Here is a 20,220-nt window from a genome sequence, read left to right as displayed (position 1 = left end):
TATACCTAATGTAAATGATGAGTTAACGGGTGCAGCACACCAACATGGCACATGTGTACATATGTAATAAACCTGCATGTCATGCACATGTACCCTAAAACTTAAAGTATAATAATAATAAAATATATAAAATAAATAAATAAATAACAAGTTCCCCTGGTGCATGTGAAGTAAGACTCCATTCATGCTCCCCACCACTGCAGGTACATATGTTCATAGAACAGAGCTCAAGAGCAAGCTGATGGAAACCTTCTCTGTTCCTCATCCCTAATGTGCTTTCAGGCTGCAGTCCCTTGGGCCCATACTCAGCACCTGAAAGGGTTCGCAGTCTCTCCAAGCCAGTCCCTTCCTGAAGGGAAGCTTTCCTGGCAATGACAGCTAGCTGGCTTGACAAGTCCAGCACTGAGCGCCTCTGCTCTAAGCAAAATGTGGGCTGTGAGAAAGCCAGTTCATCACACAAAAACAGAGCCAAACAATGGCTCTATAGCCCCTACAACCACCTGGCTGTGGCTGTTTATGTTAAGTTTAATCATGACTAATATGACAATGCCAACGAGAAAGCACCAAGCCCATGTGCCTGGCTCAGTGCTCAGCTTCCATCATTCCCCTGACATTCCCCTAACATTCCCCTGTACATTTCCAAGTACATGGTTGACACTCATGCTGGGGGAGATACCATTAACACCACTCCTCGGGGAGGTCCTGGCTTAGAGGTGGGTATGAACACATAGAAGGAAGGAGGAGGAAGATGCAGAGGGGGAGGGGGAGGACAGGGAGGAAGAGAAGAGTGGTTGGGGAGGCAGAAGAGCCAGTCAGAACAGAGGAAAAAATGACATCTGAATGAATGTCAATAGACACCTTTCCTGGGGCAGAGGAAGGGGGAAAGTGCCTTCTAAGTAGGACCATTCTAAACAGAGCACAGAGGGATGAAGCTGTGAGTGTTCTGCAAATGGGGAGGAAGGTTCTGTGCCTCCAGCAGAGGTAAGTGTCTCTTCCTTGAGGAAAGCTAGGATGAGGCCAGCAGAGGCACAGTTAAGCATCTTGACTGCTAGGTCAGACTTGGGGACTTGATCACAGAAATGTAGGAAAGCCATTGCATGCTTCAGACCAAAGAAGCGGCGTGACCAGTTATGTGTTTCTGATGGGCAATTGTGGTGGTAGGTAGAAGGAGGAGCTCAAGGGAGCAAGAGCTGTGGACAGAGATAAGCAAGGGGCTGAGAATCCACAGGAGCAACAGCAAGGGCTAGACTAGAAGAGTAGCTACGGAAAGAGCAGAGACTTGATTTAAGAAGGAAAACGCAAGGTTGAGAGAATAGGCCTTGCAATGGCAAGGAGGTGAGAGAGAGGGAGGAGTCAAGGATGATAACCAGCTTTCCAGCTTAGACAACGAGGTGGAGGGTGCTGGGATCCACGAGAGCACACTAGGAGAGCACGCCTGGCAGACAAGACAGAGGATTCTGTGTGCGACCATGCTGTGGTGTAGACCTGGACATGCAGAATTCGGAGTCTCTGGCATACAGAGGATGGCTGGAACCATGGGAAGACAGGAAACTGCTCAGAGAGACGTCCCCAGGTTAAGTCCCTGGGGAATGCTGATGCTGAAGGATCAGGTAGGAAATAATATCAGAGCTTTGCTGAAAACATAGCCCTGAAATAAAAGGGCTTAGGATATTAACTTGTTTCTGTGTTTTCTCCAGAGCTCATTATCACCAAACCAAAAGTCTCTCCTAGATTTGGGTTAGATTCTGTTAAGAAAAACTAAAACCATTTTTTCTCTGCCCTCACACCACACAACAATCAATACAGAAGACTTCTGTGAGCCCAAAATATGTAGGGATTTGTTCCCATCAGTAAACAAACAATTCTGCAGCAGACACTAGCTGGGTATCCTCTAATTCTATTCCAACATTACCTACCTGGAAATGGAGTCAGATCCCACAGGTTGGGAGCTGTCCCCAAAACTGCCTTCGCCATTCACCTCCCCCACTTCAGACACCAGTCACAAGTCCAAGCCTCCAGAAGGCTGACTGACTGGCTTTAGGATGGGGCTCCCATGACCCTCTCTTGGGTTTGATTAATTTGCTGGAGTGGCTCACAGAACTTAGTGAAACACTTACATTTCCTGGTTTATTATAAGGAATACAGATGAAAAGAAGCACAGGGCAAGGCATGTGGGAGGGGGTGCCGAGCTTCTGTGCCCTCCCTGGGTGTACCACTCTCCAGGAACTTCTAAGTGTTTGGTTATCTGGAAGCTCTTGAAGTCTGTCCTCTTAGGTTTTTATGGAGGCATCATTTCATAGGCATGATTGATTAAACCACTGGTCATTTGGTGATCAATTTAACCATAGGCTGGTGGGGCGTGGGGCTAAAGGCCCAATCCTCCAATCTTGCTTTGTGTTTCTGGTGACCAGCCCCATGCTGAAGTTATCAATCATTCACACACAAAAAGATGTCAACATTACTCTGGAGATTCCAAGGATTTTAGGAGTTGTAAACCAGGAAAAGGAGGACAAAGACCAAATACATATTTCAAAATATCATATTCATAAACTCTGTCCTGTCTGTGCTTCAGCAAAGAGACACAAATTCCTTTACAGAGGCAAATAGAGGTGATGACAAAGAGTTACCACCAACCCTTCTAAAACAAATTGTGTCTTTCCCTCTGTTCTCTCCATAGAGACATCTTCCCTACCTCTACTTCTTTCTGACTACCTCTGATATCGATAACCCACCTTGAAAAATGTACTTCAATCCAGAAATAGAAAATCAAAGAAAGCCACCCATCAATATTCTTGGTATAATAATTCTAGCAAAGTTAGCTACATTTAATGCTGGGTTCCTCTGGGGAGCTCTATCCTGCACTCCACGAATACTGAGTTGGATCTGATCTCTTCCTCAAATTACCATTCTCCCATCTGGATGAGAACTAAACAAGACCTAGAACTAATAGCTTCCCCACAGATCCCCCAATCAACTAGTGTCTTCCAATTCACTGATGCTTTGAGGTTCACTCTGGGCAACACCCTCTCGTCCCCAACATAAACCAGCTCCATTCCTGGAAGACTGGCAAAGGGCTAGAACTACTGCTAGTAAGCAAAGAAACAGGTGAGGGTGGACCCTGGATTCAGCATGCCCAGGCCAGCTGATGGGCATCCAAGGGCCCTGGATAGGTCATGAGAGTGGGGTCTCCCATAAGTCCTGTGTACCCGTGCAAAGCCTCTGCTCATTGTTGAGTTTCTTCATTTCCAAAAACTAATGCCTGTCTCAAATTTTGTTCGTGATGACTCAAGGAACTAATGTGGGTGAAAGCTCCTTAGTAGCGGCCAGTACCTAGCAGATGGTCAGGAATTATACATTTCTTGCAGTCCTTCCTCTCACTAGAGATTACAATGGAGAGTTAGTCGCAACCTTAGGAAAACTCACTGAAGTAAGGTGACCATTTATCTCGTAACTTCTTAAAACAGCAAAGTACCTTAGTATATTTAAAAATGACAACAGGAATATAATGCATTGACATTAATTTTGAATTTCCTTACCTATAATCTACTTGATTGTGAATAACAATCTGATATGGTCAACAAGGTAGAGACAGTATCTCTTTTAACAAAAGGACAAAGCCAAGGTTCAGAAAAGGGGCACGACTTGCCCAAGGTCCTGAGGCCAATAAAAGGCAAAATAAAGATCTGAACTATATATTTCTGATTCTATATTCCATATCCTTCCAGAGCACTATGTTGACTCCCTAAAAATACTCATACTTACAAACCTTCATTTTTACAAACTTAATCAGGTTTATAATACATAAAGCAAGAATTATATACACATAATCATGGTAGGCTCCAAGACAGCCTAGAATTCCTGGGGTGAAGATGAGTCACAAACACCAGCCCTTCCAGCAAGAAGCCTCCAGGATAAAGAGGCAAAATATACGAGGGCATTCAAAGGTACACATAAAAATCCCAAGGTGCCAATCAACAGGGAAAAGAAGAAAACGTATTCCACATAAAGTAGCATCATAAAAGTTAAAGCAAGAATGGAGATGCAGCCGGACGCGGTGGCTCATGCTTGTAATCCCAGCACTTTGGGAGGCTGAGACAGGCGGATCAGCTGAGGTCAGGAGTTCGAGACCAGCCTGGCCAATGCAGCAAAACCCCGCCTCTACTAAAAATACAAAAAAAAAAAAAAAAAAAGAAAAAAATTAGCCAAGCATGGTGGTGGGCACCTGTAATCCCAACATATGAGGGAGGCTGAGGCAGGAGAATCACTTGAATCCAGGAGGCGGAGGCTGCAGTAAGCTGAGATCGCACCACTACACTCCAGCCTTGGCAACAAGGTGAAATTCCGTCTCAAAAAAAAAAAAAAAGAAGAATGGAGATGCAACTCAAAAGGCATAAACCAGAAAACATCTTTGGTTATACTAGAAGCCAGGAAAAGATGCTCTTAACAAATTTTTAACATGAGATTGATAACATCATGTGAAAAATACTTGTAATGCTTTTTTTCCTAAAAAAAAAAAAAAACATGGACTAAAGACTGATCAGGCCACACAGAGAAGGGGAGGGAGGAAAACCAAATCTATGCCTTCAAATTTGCATGTTGAGGCCCTCAGAAAAGAGGCCAAATACATTCCAGGATAAGTTAGTATTTCTAAGACTTCATGGAAGATTGATGATTTGTTTGAGCAACCTGGAAAAAAGCCACTATGATTTTTCACTTCAAAAAAGAAAAAACCGGCCGGGAGTAGTGGCTCAAGCCTGTAATCCCAGCACTTTGGGAGGCCGAGGCGGACAAATCACGAGGTCAGGAGATCAAGACTATCCTGGCTAACATGGTGAAACCCCGTCTCTACTAAAAATACAAAAAATTAGCCAGGTGTGGTGGCAGCCGCCTGTAGTCCCAGCTACTTGGGAGGCTGAGGCAGGAGAATGGTGTGAACCCGGGAGGCGGAGCTTACAGTGAGCCGAGATCGCGCCACTGCACTCCAGCTTGGACGACAGAAAAAGACTCCGTCTCAAAAAAAAAAAAAAAAAACATGCACAGATACAAGACTAGAAAACTGCAGATAAACTTCATGAGGGGGCCTGAGTTTTTCCTCTTCTAATAACTATAGTTAAAGCTATGCTCTTGCCCTTACCACAAGCAACATGGTGGAGATGGAAATTCATTTGCAAATATCTGCAAGGAAAACTTACTATGTTGCTGCGTGGCTACATGAAAACAAATTTTGCCAGATCAATCTTCTAGGCCAGAATAATAGGCCACACAGGTCTTAGAGCCACACTGTCTTACTTGGCAGGATACTGGGTCCTGTCCTCCATGACATGGGCATCAAATACAAGGGACAACTGTGAGATAAAGTCCCTTTGAGCAAGGAGCTAAATGTCTGGCAGATTCCATTCCATTCACATTACTAAGCCTGTGCCTTCTGGACCATGGGGATTTAATAAGCAGAGCTGCATAGGAATATGTCATTGGTCCAAGTTTGTCAACAGCCTCCTCAAACACCTCGCTGCTGGTCTACTGGAGTAGTGTACATTAAAAGTACAGAAAACAGCTTGGGGCAGGGGGGAAAAAAATGGAAAATTGGCCACACTCACAGGAAAGAATTAGAATGGAAATAAACAAGTGGTCTGCAAGCCACTTTTTGTCAAGATGTTCTGTTTGGTTAGCAAACATTAAAAATAATTAATTAATTGCCAACACTTAAAACTTGAGATGTTTGAAATCCAGAAACCCTGGATTTCTCACTTAGAAAAATAAGAAAATGTGTTAACAGTAGAGCCATATTCCTATAGGCAGCGATCAGCTGAAGCTGAAGTGACCCATTCGGCAGAATATCCACACTTACCACAGTCCACACCATTCCCTATTACTGACATACAAGGCCAGTTTTGCTCAATTAATTCTACATAGCTTAGTTTGTTAGCTCTTGATGAGAATAAAATGATTTAGAGGTTCAACAACCAGTCTCATAAAAAATGAGCCATACAAAGAACTAAAATTAGGAACAAAAATCAAGCAGTAAAAACTGCACTTTCCCCCCAATGTTTTTGGTATTCATTAGAGCTCTATCCTAAGTCCCCTTCTCTTCTCATTTCACACACATTTCACAGACACATCCCATCTGCTCCCAACCAATTATCTATGGGCTGGTGCATTATTCTGTCTCTAACTTGGTGGCCCTGCCTACAGGACATCTCATGTGCCTCCAGGCACAGGTCTCTCTCTACAACTGAGCCCAGCCTCTCCTCCTGCCCCATCCCACCCCCACAACCTGTTCTTCCTCTTGTGTCCCACAGCTCAGGAAATATCCAGCATTCACTCGGTAGTATGAGAGTATCCACACTGAGCTTTCTCTAATAAGCTTTCCATTTTGGAATAGTTTTAAATTTACAAAATAGTTGTAAAGATAATACAGAGTCCTATTTACTCCCCGCCCAGTTTCCCCTAATGCTAACATCTATTACTGTAGTGCGTTTGTCACAACTAAGAAACCCACTTTACTACTGTATTAAACTTAAAACAATTTGACTTTCACCAGTTTTTCTACTGTTTGTTTCTGTTCTAGTACCCAATCCAACGTGTCACACTACATTTTGATATCATTACTTTTTAAAGTTTATTTCTATCAACATCAAATAGCACATAAATAGTCTATCACCACAAACCGTAGTGCTTGGCTCACCTCTCTCCATTTCCTGGGAGACAATCTAGATTATTCTAGCTGTTTCGTCAAGTATTCACCTCAATGTTTCTAATTCTGTCATCTATTGACTTCCCACTGTGACAATAAGGATTTTGTTCTTGCACACACACCTCCTCCATATAAGTCTCCTGTCCCCTATTAATTCTCCAAGTTTAACCAAAATGTGTGTATGGTTCAATAATTGGTGTTCACAGTATGACTGGAAATATTATTCACAGCTGAGCCATGTAATGTACTTTAGTTATTATTTCCTTTCTAGTATAACTTTGTTTTCTCTGAAATTAAATTTTGTTCTTTTGGGATTCTAAAGACATTGATCCATTGTCTTGTAGCTCCCAGTGTTACTGTTGTAGGAAGACACTCTGATTCTTAACTTTGTATATGAGGGGTCGTCATGAAGTTATGGAAAATGTATATTATTTTAAAACTATGCATGGATTTCAATTTTTGACACCAAAATAAACTCATACTAACTTATTATAACATGTCTGAACAGGATTTAGTTTGAGCACTGAGAAGGATAAAATATCAGTTTGAAAACAGCTCCTACCAGAGCAACATGAATTCTGCTAAAATTGAAGCAAGAACAAACATCAAATTTATGGTGAAACTTAGGCAGAAAAATGATGAAACCATTAATGCTTTTGAAAATTTATGGGGGTAATGCCCCAAAGAAATCAGCAGTTTACATATAGATATCTCATTTTAGAAGAAATGAGACAATGTTGAGAATAAAGCCCTCTGCGGCACACCATCCACATCAATCTTCAGGGAAAAAAATTTACCTTCTTTGTGCCCTAATTAAAGATGACAAATGTTTAACAGCAGCACAAGAGCTGACACATAGACATCTCTCTTGGTTCAGCTTACACAATTCTGAGTGAAAACTAAAGTTAAGCAAACTTTCCACTCAATAGGTGCCAAAACTATTGCACTCAGATCAGCTGCAGACAAAGGCAGAGCTTTACACAGTAAAATTTAAAATTTCCACAGTAGAAATTTTAAACAAGTGAAATCAAGATCCTGAGCATGTCTCTGAAGAACTATAAAAGGAGATAGAACACAACTCTACCAGTACAATCCTGAAGACAAGCACAACCTAAGCAGTGGCTACCAAGAGGCAGAAAGGGTCCCATCAAAGCAAAAGCAGACTGCTTAGGCCAGGCACAGTGGCTCATGCCTGCTAGCACTTTGAGAGGCCAAGGTGGGCACATCACTTGAGGCCAGGAGTTCCAGACCAGCCCAGCCCAGCCTACATAGCAAAACTCTGTCTCTGCTAAAAACACAAAAATAGCAGGGCGTGGTGGCATATGCCTGTAATCCCAGCTACTTGGGAGGCTAAGGCAGGAGAATCACTTGAACCTGGGAGGTGGAGGTTGCAGTGAGCTGAGATCACGCCACTGCACTCCAGCCTAGGCAAGAGAGCAAGACTCTGTCTCAAATAAGAAAAAAAAAAAAAGACCACTCAAAGGTCATGGCAACAGTTTTGGAGATGCTCAATGCATTTTGCCTGTGGACAACAACAGCTGCTTATTATGGCTAATTTTCAAGAAAATTAGCCAAAGCTTTAGAAAAACACCCAGGAAACACCCAGGAATGCTTCATCAGAAAGTCCTTGTCCACCAGGACAATGCTCCTACTCATTCCTCTCATCAAACAAAGGCAATTTGGGGAGAGTTTTGACAGAAAATCATTAGGTGTCCACTTTACAGTCCTGATTTGGCTCCTTCTGATTTCTTTTTCTTTCTTAATCTTAAAAAATCTTTAAAGGGCACCCATTTTTCTTCAGTTAATAATGCCAAAAAGACTACATTGACATGGTTAAATTCCCAGGACCCTCAATTCTTCGGGAATGGATTAAATGGCTGGTATCACTGTGTACAAAAGTGTCTTGAACTTGATAAAGCTCATGGTGAGAAACAAAGTTTATATTTTTATCTTTTAATTCAATTTTTCCACAAACATTTTGAAGTTACTTCCCATAACATGTTTTCTTTTTTCTTGAGTTATACAGCCCTCTAAGACAGCCCCCAATGATCCCTATCACCTAGTATTCACACCCTTATACCAAGGGCTGGACCTACATTCAGAATATAGTAAAATAATAGCCCTAATTCAGAATATAGTAAAATAATATGGCAAAAGTGATGGAATGTCCCTTCCAAGATTAGCTTTCAAAAGACTGAATTCTGTTGTTCACACTCTCTCTTCCTCACTCTGATGAGGCAAACTGCTATGAGACCCAAACCCAAGAAACAGAGGCACTTAATCCAACAGCCCACAAGGAATTGAATTCTGACAACAATCTGAATGAGTGCAGAAATGGATCCAACCCCCACCAAGTCTTCAGATGATCGTAGCCCTAACCAACATCTTAACTGAAATTGTTTGCGTGATCCAAAGGTAAGCGAACCAGCTATGCCCACAAAAACTGTGAGACATAAGTGTTGTTGTTTTAAGCCAGGAAACACAGGGCCTGACCTGGCCACGTATTTTTGTAAATAAGTTTTATTGGAACACAGTCATAATCACTCACATATTGACTATGGCTGCTCTTGTGCTACAATGGCAAAGATGGGTAGCTGCAATAGAGACCATGTGGCCCATAACACTACTGTGAAAAAGTTTGACATTTCCTGTTCTAAGCCACTAAGTTTTGGAGTAATTTGTTATACAGCAGGAGATAATAACACATCCCTCTGGAAACTTCGAGGATCAGTTCTGGTCCTTTATGTTCTAAAATTTCATGATGTACCCTGGTATAGATCTATTTTCGAAAGCTAATGGGCTAGGAACTAATGGGCCCTTCTCAATCTGGAAGGTCTTATTCCTCAGTTCTGGGAAATGTTCTGAAATAATTTTATTAATAATTTCTTCAGTTTCCTCTTTCTGGTACTGCTACTACTGTTTGGATGCTTGACCTCCTGAGCTAAGTCTCTAATTTTCCTAATGTTTCATATTTTCTATTGCTTTCTCTTTTTGTTCTAATTACTAGGACAATTCCTCAAATCTACTTTCTAGCCCTTCTATTGAATTATCCATTTCTGATATCATATTTTTAATTTCTAATAGCTTTTTTCTAAGTGTGATTTTTTACCAGTTTCCTGCTCTTATTTTATGAATTCAGTATTTTCTCTTTTCTGAGGATTTAACTTAAGAATAAAAACCTTTTCTTCCGCTCCTCTGCATTGTCTTTCCCTTTTTTCTCTGTGTGTTCCTTTTTTCTCTGTGTGTTTGTTTTGGACTGTGGAGGCTGAATGTTTTGGTCTCACATTTATATTGGTTTTTATTTTGGTCATGTTAGAGGAAGTTATCAAATATCTTTTGACAGAGTTATCTCCTTATAGTTAAGAATGAAGCAATGACAAAATGATTGCAAGGTCTGTTTCTATGGGAGTGATTTGTCAATTGGTAGAGTGATCTGGTCAGAACATTTTACTGAAGAACTTCCAAATTTCCACGTTTATGAGGCTTTTCCCTAGGGCTCTCTAACCTCTCATGAAGCCAGCTTTTAATCTCCTGTAGGGCAGTGGTAAAGCCTGTTTTCTTGGAGTATAGTGAGGAATAACACTTGGGCAGGTGGAAGGTCTCAGCCTGTCATGAGTATGATGCTCCTTTTCTCTGGGATGCCTGCTGTGCCAGCATCCAAAGTCCTTTCACTTGATCCTCACAGGGGGATAACCTAGAGGATAAACCACTAATCTGCTGGTGGGAAGGAGATAAAACTACCACGTTACACAGGTAGGGAGGGGATCTAACTGTGCCTCACACAGACTTTAACCTAATCTTTTCATTCTCTACTCCACCTGAACCCCACTTTCAGAGGGGTCTCCTCCCTCCAATTCTGGAGCTCTTTGCGGACACCCTGGTTTGTCACCCAACTGCTTCTGTGATCCTTCACTGCAGGCCTGAGTTCCAGCTGTCTCTGAGTTTCTCAATTACCCACCAACCATCCACCTCTTTTCCAGCTATCACAATTTTGCTGCCATCATCCTTATCTCCCCATGTCTTTACTCTCCTTTTAATTGGGCTTGGGAATGGAGCAAAGAGAAATGGTATGTTCAATATACCTTCTATAGCACACAGCCCAGATGCCCTCAAGTCTCACATCCTTACAATCATTGAGTTTTATCTTTCCTACAGACTAATCTAATATATAGTACAATTTTAAATGTGCATATGAGTTGATGATTTCTAAAAATATAACCTTAAGAAAATAATGGACAAAAGAAGGAAAGATGTAGATGTACATTTGGCACAGTGTTGATTTTAACATTAAAAACAGGAAATAAGTGTGTAATAATAGATAATTGGTTAAATTAATTATGCATATCCAATTATGAAATACTATGCAAACTTGAAAAATGATGGGTAGACCTGTATTTACGAACAAGAAAAATATCCACAATGTTTTGCTAAATGAAAAAGACTGTTTACAAAACAGCGTATGCAGTATGACCCAAAACTCTAGTATTATTTAGAAGGACAGAGACCAAGATGGCGCAGTCTTCTTTTTCTCTAGGCTGTGGTATTCTGGGTGTTTCTTTCTTCTTTTTGCTGTTCTGTTCGACTTTCTCCCCTAACCCCAACCCAAGAGAAAAGACACCAGGCAAAGAGATCAGGCATCCCCCCAGCACGGTAGCTATGCTGTGACATTGTCAGTGGGGTTCACGAGAGGCACCCAGGACTGTGGGGCGACGTGAGCTTTGAGAATCTCTGCTTCCGGAGTCAGGACAAGCTGGCTCATCCCCTAGTTCCGGCCCTGACACAAAGACCATCTGGATGGTCATCTCTTCATGTCCTGTTTGTTTTCTAAAGTAGGATGGATCCACGTTTTATCACGGGAGTACTCTGAAAATAAATATGACTAGACCACTAAGAAACGAATACATTTTATGAGAAGGGTGTTGAATAAATACATCAGTAGTTTGTTAAGGCATCTTGAGGTCCTGCCCTAGCAGTTATCATCTAATAAGCACTCCTTCTGGGCTTGTCCTTGGCTTTCTACACCACTGTCTCTTGCAAGTACATTTTTCAGCTTGCAGTGCCCATACCCATCTGTTGAGTACAGCTAGAGACAAGAGTGATTCCTTCACTCGTTCAACACCTTTTTATTTTTCAGTCCCCACCAAGTTCCTGGATAAATGCTAGAGATTCCGAGAGGACAAAAACACAGACTCTGCCTTTAAGGAAGCTGCACTCCAGGAAATGGGAAACAAACCACAATGTTAGCAAAGGGTCAAGCCTGGTAATGCAAAAGTCCAGGAGCTATGGGGATTCGTGCAAGGGAACACCTCGCCAGCAACAGAGGGCATAGACAGCTTTCTTGAAGGAAGGTACATTTAAGCCAATCCTGGAACTTTTCCTGTTAACCTGGGGAAGAAAGAAAAATGGAACATTCCAGGATACAAAAGCAACCGACCAAGGCACAAAAGGCCTTAGAAGCTGAAAAATGTTCAGCAACTACAAATCTTTTTAGCCTGGATGAATCAGGCACTGGAGCCCACATGGTCCGAGAGGCAAGGCAGACTGAGCTGCAATTCCTGTGAAATTCAACCAACATCTGGTCTCAGTGACTGAGCGGCTGGCTATCTGTGACCGTCAAAGGTCCTCTCTGACTAGAAGAGTCCAGGAGGACAAGAAGGTGACTCAGGCCCAGCCGCTGCTTTGAGGAGCCCACAGGCTGGCAGGAGGGTCCCGGAGCAGCTCCATAGCCACAGAGCGGGGGCACCCTGCTATAATAGAGCAAGTGCCGTCAGGGAGCTGAGAGGATGCTCGCGCCGTGACTAGGCCTGCCACAAAGGAAAAACAGCGGGGAAAAGAGAACTGTATCCACTGAAAGGGGCACATTTAGTTTCCAGATCAAACTGTGGCCCATCCTGAAAGCAAGGGAGGTGGGCTGACAACACAGACCCCAGGAACCTCAGCAGAAAGCCTCTAATGAAATCATTTTCGTTATTTGAAGAACAGCAAGGTTTCAGCAGGCCCAGGTGTCTCCCACTCCATCTCTAAGTGGATGGTCAAAGAATAAAAGCCACTCCAAGAATCAGCATTCAGAAGTTCCATTTATCTCGCCTTTGGAGATGAAACAGAGATCTCACTACTCAGCACTCCTCTCATACCCTGGCCCAGGAAGCCTGAGTGGCCTGTGTGCCTTGTCACCCTGCTGCACTGGTCCCCCCACGGAACCTCCAGTGCACCACTTGGTTTTCCCTCCCACCACCCCTCTGTTATAATTCTGTGCTTCAAATTGTGAAGCAAAAATCACAAACTTTTTAAAAAGACAGAGAGGGAAATCTGGTGAAATGCACATTAGCATATACAGCACAAGGCCTGGGAAGGAAACAGCACAGTCGGGGGAGATCATTCATCTACTCTCAAACCCTCCCTCGACAAGGAGGACTGGAGCCAGACACTGGCACAGAGGTGCCCTGTTACTCTTCTCCCGCTTCCTTCTCACATGGCCATACTACACCAGTGGGGAGGGGGGCTGAGCAGCAGAGCTTGGGTCAGGAGCCTCCAGAACAATTCCCATCAACCTCTCCTCCACAGTGATCCTGGGAGTGGCCCTGGGGGCAAGGAGAGGGAGGCTGACTTTCACTTTTTCTTTTAAACACTTCGGGGGATTTTTAAGTTTTTAACAAATATGTATTAACTTTTTAAAGCATGTGTCACTACTGTATTTAAAAAACTACATTTGGGAAGAAAAAAAGGTCCCAAGATAGGCAATAAAAATGTTCTTGAAGTCCCACGGTAGACTTGGGGCCTCAGCTTACACCTGGGACACCACATTTTCCATCTATAAATAAGTGGGAACAATAACTAGAAACAGACAAATCTGGAGATTACCTCCCTTAAATTAGCAACTCAAGGTCTTTTCAGTATTTTTAGGAAAATGACTTCCAGGGAAGCTCTATGTCAAATTGGAAAGTCTAGTTTCTTGCCCTGCTCCCCTGTCTTAGGCAGGTCCATTTATGTGGTCTTTCAACAATCCTCACTATCTCTCCTTAGCATTCATGGCAGGAGAAAACACAAGGTTTTCCCCACTAAAGCAACACACAGAATGCTTCCACATGCGCAGGTGGTGACCCTCTCTCCCTACCCACCAGGCTAGAGAGCCTCAGACAGCCACTCTCCTGCACACCCTGCAGAGAGAGACACAGTATGAGAGACCCAGAGGTTGAGGCACCACTCACTCTTCCACCTCCAGGGGTAAGAGGGCCAGATGTAATTCATCCATCTAAGCCTCTGAAAAACACTAAGCCTAGGGCAAGGAATAGGCAAAAGATGGGGTAGAAAAGCCACTGGGAGGGCCAGCTTTCCTAAAGCTTCCCTGGCAGAGTTCTACCTAAGGGCCTCCTGGCCCTGCACCCAAGGATTCCCTGATCCTACCCTGACTTCTCAGGACCACTATGAGGACTACAGAGATCGAGTGGAGGGCAAGGAAGCTCAAGTTCAGCCACAGAGGCTTCGAGTGGGCCTAAATAAAAACCCTCCCAAGTACATGTGTGGTGGAGTCCAACCCCACACAGAAACCCTCTCCAGGGCACCATCTCCATAGCCCACTAACAGAAGGACTCTGACATTTCCATTGTTCAAATCACACACAGTCCTAACCCCAGGAGCACAATGCTGGCAGAGGCCTTCCCTGGGGCATATCTGGGCCAGCTGTACAGCCTTGGGAGCCACTGTACACCGATACTCCATGGTGCGGACGAGGATGACGATTCTCAGAGATTTAAATCCTTCTCTTGGAAAAATTACCTAAGTTATAAGAACAAATGTTCCCCAAGAAGATGACAAAACACTTGATTGGAAACTACTCCAAAGGAGTGAGAGTGCAGGAGAGGCGAGCAGGCAATCCTGGGGGGAAAGGAACCTTCATTTGATTAACTGATTTCACTGATTTGAATTAGTGGTTGATTGACTGACAGGGTCTCTCACTCTGTTGCTCAGGCTGGAGTGCAGTGGCATGATCTCAGCTCATTGAAGCCTTGAACTCTTAGCCTCAAGCAATCTTCCCACCTCAGCCTCCTGAGTAGATGGGGCCACAGGTGTACACCACCATGCCCGGCTAATATTGTGTTTATATTTTTGTAGAGATGGGGTCTCACTATGGTGCCCAGGCTTGTCCTGAACTCCTGGGCTCAAGCAACCCTCCCTCTTCAGCCTTCAAAGTGCTGGGATTACAGGCATGAGCCACCACACCCGGCCAAGAATATGCATTTCACTAGCCAGTAAGAGTGCCACCTGTAACAAAAATCAGGGAAGAGATGAAGTCACCACCCTTCCTGCAAACGCCGCCACTGAAACCAACTTTGAGCCATCACCTGAGTGAGCTCTTACCTCCAATACATACCTGTTCTCCTTGCCCAAAGCAAGAAGGCTCCTCTAACATAAATGGAGAGGCCCAGCAGAAGGGTAAGTAAACCATCCTGGCTTCCCTTGAGAATGTTCTCTCTGAGTGATGGAGAAGAGGGGCCTGAAGTAAGGAGTGAAGTCAGGAGAGAAGTGGCAGGGCCTAATGAAAAAACCTTGGACTGGTTTTTCTACTCACCAGGTAATGCTGAGTGTCATTATTTAACCTTCAAGGGATATGAGTTACCTTGCCAACATGGTAAGATGACACCAACCCAGAAAACCTAGAGACTGAAAAAGAACTCTCCTTTCCAAAAAGCCAAACCAAACATAAAATCTTAAAATCCTAGAATTCTAGGTTTGACTTGGATCTTCAAGAATCAACCAGAATCTTCTGCTTCTAGGTTACATTACCCTGGAAAACATTCTGAGAAGATGAACACATTTGCTATGCCCAATTCTTAACTCAGCCAGAAAGAAAAACTCTCCAGCTTCCTAACAAATGAGTTCAAAAGAAAAAAGGAAAAAGAACTAAAATTCACTGAATGCCAATTACATGCCAAGTGCTTTATATATGCCTTCTTATTTAATGCTTTCCATACCAGCATGATGGAAATTACTAAACTCATTTCATGCAAGAGAAAGTTGAGGTAAAAACAGAATAAATACCCTGTTTCAGGGAAAACACCTTACAAATGACAGAACTGGGATTCACACTGAGGTCCTTCTATACTTCAGGAACCTGTCTGCATGTCTCTACCAGAGAATGAGCTCCTAGTGGGCAGGAGACATGGGCAGCTATCTGCTGTGATGGCCAGCCCCAGTAACAAGGCCAGACATGCTCTCAGAATGAACTACACTCCCCATTCTCACAACACTGCAACCTGCAGCCCCTCAGGAAAGGCATACCTCTTTGTAGCTAAAAATGGCTAGAAGAATATTTTCACTCAAAAAAAAAAAAAAAAAAAAATTGTATCAACAATAAGCAAGACCAGAGAACCAAATCTATCCATTGACGTGGCTCTCCAGATACAGCTCAGTTTCCCACATTTCAACCCAAGGTAACAAATGTTTGCTGATATAGTTTACTAAGCATTGTCCTAGGAACTGCATCTACAAAGTTTAGTAGACACTGTCCCTCATTTCAAGACACTGTAGCAGGGACATCAGAGGTGAACACAACTAATATGATACTATTGTAAGAAGTCCAGCAATAGCAGAAAGGGGAAAGAGCTGGCAATACCAGATACCAGAAGACAGTAGGAGAATATTTTCAAAGTACCAAGTTAAAATTATTTTGCCATAGAAGTCCTAGAAGTTTTATACACCAGCTGGAAAATGAAAGACATTTTTAGATGTGAAAAAATAAAGTTTACAAGATTCAAACTTTTTCTGAAAGGATTACTGGAGGAAACACTCCAGCAAAATAGGAAATTAACCCAATTTAAAAAATAAGAAATAGAGATATAAAAATTGAATTACTTAATGGATAGTGTAAACTTATACAAATAAATGTAAATATATATAAACATATATGTATGTATATACATATATCTATAAACTATACTTTTAAAAATCATAGTTTGGAACAAAAATATGGGGGCAAAACACAAAATGCAAAGAACCATTACAGTCCTACAGGGAGGGAGAAAAGTAAGATACAGAAAAAATACTTGCAGAAATAATGATTGAAAATTTCTCAAAGTTCATGAAAGAAAACCCTGTAGAGTCAAGAAGCTGAGCAAACCCCACATAGAATAAACCCAAAGAAATCTACTCCCAGACAAATAAATCATAATCAAAATTTTGAAGAATATAGACAAAGAAAATACCTTGAAAGTACAAGAGATGAATGACACATTACCTATGGGAGAATGATGCAAATGACAGTGAATTTCTCAACAGAAACCATGGAGGCCAGAAGAAAGTGGCAGAATATTTTTCACAATCTGAAGGAAAGCAATTGTTAATCCAACAGTCTGTATCTGGTAAAAATATCTTTCAGGGATCAGAAAGAAAAGTAAAGACTTAGTGAAGGAAAATGAAAAGAATCTATCTGTTCCCAGGAGACCTGCTCTAATTGTTAAAAGAAGTTCTTCAGATAGAAACGAAAAAATTTTTAAAAAGGAAGAAAGGAAGGAGGGAGGGACAAATGAATGAACAAACTTAGAACATGTTTGGAATGAAGAAAGAACAATGGAAAGTGTAAATACACAAGCAATGCTTCTCTTGAGTTTTAAAAATTATGTTTGACATTTGAAAGCAACAAATTGTGTCACTGTCTGATGTGGTTCTCAATATATACACAGGTAATATTTAAGACAACCCCACATCATTATTGGGGGAGGGTAAAGGGATGTAATTGGTGGTAAGGTTTCTATATTCCACTTGGAGTGGTAAAATGTTGATACAGTAGACTGAGATAGGTAGGTATATCACGATCCATACAGTACTCACTAAAAAGCAAAGCAAAGAGAATATTTCAAAACGCTTCTGATTAATTAAAACAAAATACTACAAAATGTTCAAGTAACCCACAGGAAGACTGGAAAGGAGAAACAAAGGAATAAAAAACATTAGAAGCATACAGAAAACAAAAAGTAAAATGGCAAACTTGAATCCTAACATATCATTAATAACATTAAATATAAATGGTGTAAACATACCAATTAAGAGACTGTTAATGGATTTTTTTTTAAAAAAAGACCCAATTATATGCTAGCAAGCAAATTTATGTAGGTAGAATAAAGTATGAAAAAGATATACTATGTGAATACTAATGAAAAGAAAGCTGGATGGGCCATATTAATACCAGACAAAGAAGATTTTAAAGCCAAGAACATAACCAGAGAAAAAGTGAAACTTTACATAATGATAAAAGGATCAATTCCTTGCCAAAACATAACAATTTTAATGTGTATGCACCAAACAACAGAGCTCCAAAATACACAGAACAAATGTAATACAACTGAAGAGAGAAGTAGGCAAATCTACAATTATAGTTGAGGACTTTCACACAACTCTCAGAAATTGAGACAACCACTAGACAGAAAATTAACAAGAATACAGAAGAACTGAACAATCACTATAAAAAATTGAATCTGACATTTACAGAACACTTCACATAACCATAAACATTAGTTTCAGACATACATGAAGCATTCACCAAGACAGACCATCTCGTAGCTCATAAAATGAACATTAAAAATTCAAATTAATTGAAATTGTTAAAATATGTTATCTGATCACAAAGTATTAAATTAAAAATCAGAAGAAAAATAACAGGGAGCTCTCCAGAAACTGGAACATTAAACAATACAGTTCTAAACAAATCATGGGTCAAAGAGGAGGTCTCATTTCTCAAAGAAAAATGTAAAAGATGTATTTTAATAGTGAACTGAATGAAAATAAAATAATAAAACATCAAAAGTCTGTAGGCTGCATGGAGAAACTGGCACCCCTGTGCATGGCAGCTGGAAATATAAAATGGTGCAGTGCTACGGAAAACAGTTTGGTGTTTCCTCAAAAGGTTTAATATAGAACTGCCATATAATGGATTTCTATGTATATATTCAACTGAAAGCAGGAACTTGAACAGATATTTGTACACCAACATTCACAACAGCATCATTCACAACAGCCAAAAGGTAGAAGCAACCCAAGTGTCCATCAACAGATGAATGGATAAACAAACTAGTATATATACACAATGAAATATTACTCAGCCTTCAAAAGGAAGGGAATTCTGATATGTGTTATAACATGGATGAACCCCGAAAATGTTATACTTAGTGAAATAAGCCAAAGATGGACAAATACTATATAATTCTACTTATATGAAGTAACTAGAATATGCAAACTGATAGAAACAGAAAGTAGAGGCTGGCATAGTGGCTCACGCCTATAATCCCAGCACTTTGGGAGGCCAAGGCGGGTGGATCACCTGCAGTCAGGAGTTGGAGACCAGCCTGGCCAACATGGTGAAACCCCATCTCTACTAAAAATACAGAAACTTAGCTGGGCATGGTGGCCTACACCTGTAATTCCAGCTACTTGGGAGGCTGAGGCAGGAGAATTGCTTGAACCCGGGAGGTGGAGGTTGCAGTGAGCCAAGATCGTGCCACTGCACTCCAGCCCAGGCAACAAGAGCAAAACTCCGTCTCAAAAAAAAAAAAAAAGAAAAGAAAAGAAAAGAAACAGAAAGTGAAAGTTACCAGGGGATGGGGGGAGGAAAAATGGGGACATTTATTATTTAATTGGGGACAGTTATTATTTAATGGATACAGAGTTTAGGATCATGAAAAAATCTGGAAATGCATAGTGATATGGCTGTAAAACATGGTGAGTGTACTTAATGCTAGTTAATTGTATACTTTAAAATGTTTAAGATGGTTTTTTTATATTATGTACATTTTACAAAGAAACAAAAAAAAACTATGAGCTGTAGCTAAAGCATAGCTTAGAGGGAAACGTACAGCATTAGTGACAAGCAGCTCCCAAAGATCCCCTTCTTTTATTCACACCATTGTGTTATGCCCTCCCTTGCCTATGGGAGCTAGAGTGACTGTCAGACTTCTGAGAGCTAGAAGATAAAATGTTCATGTGTTTTAAGCCACCAACTGGTAATCTGTTACAGCAGTAATAGAAAACTAACAGAGTAGTTTCCAACTAGGGTGATTTTTCTCCCCCGCCCCCACCCCCCCATCAGGGTGATTTTGCTGCCTACAAGAGATTTGGAAACATCTGGAGATTATTTTGGTTGGCACACCTAGAAGAGTGTTATTGGTTTCCAGTGAGTAGAGGCCAGGGATTCTGCTAAACTTTCTATAATGCAAAGGACAGTCACCACCCGCCAGCCACACAACAAAGAAGCATCCAACCCAAAATGTCTCAACAGAGCTGAGGCTGAGAAACTCTGTACTATGGCTGTGCAAGTTGTGCAAGATGACATTACTGGAGAAAAACTGGGTGAAGAAAACATGGGAATTAAACACTTTTGTAAATATGTAAGTATAATCACAAGGAGAATAGAAGAATACAGCTTCTAAGCCACTGGAAGCAGGAAAAAAAATAAATACATAAAGTACTTTGAGAATCCTGGGAAACTACATAAGCCAAGGAAAAGGAAGCAATAGAGAGGGGAAAATGAAAAATAT

General features: G+C 41.5%; 1 protein-coding gene and 1 pseudogene across 3 annotated transcripts in view; one reads left to right on the top strand and one right to left on the bottom strand.

Annotated features, from left to right (window-relative positions):
• The window catches only part of CHCHD6 (coiled-coil-helix-coiled-coil-helix domain containing 6), a 239,701-nt gene that overhangs the window by 140,444 nt on the left and 79,037 nt on the right, over window positions 1-20,220 (bottom strand). The gene's annotated exons all lie outside the window — the stretch shown is intronic.
• Window positions 19,987-20,220, top strand: part of LOC111542167 — a 16,107-nt pseudogene continuing 15,873 nt past the window's right edge.

Source organism: Piliocolobus tephrosceles, chromosome 2 (genome assembly GCF_002776525.5).
Source record: "Piliocolobus tephrosceles isolate RC106 chromosome 2, ASM277652v3, whole genome shotgun sequence".
In the NCBI taxonomy this organism is placed as follows: Eukaryota; Metazoa; Chordata; class Mammalia; order Primates; family Cercopithecidae; genus Piliocolobus; species Piliocolobus tephrosceles.
Note: the sequence above shows the minus strand (reverse complement) of the source record. Positions and strands in the feature narration are given on the sequence as shown.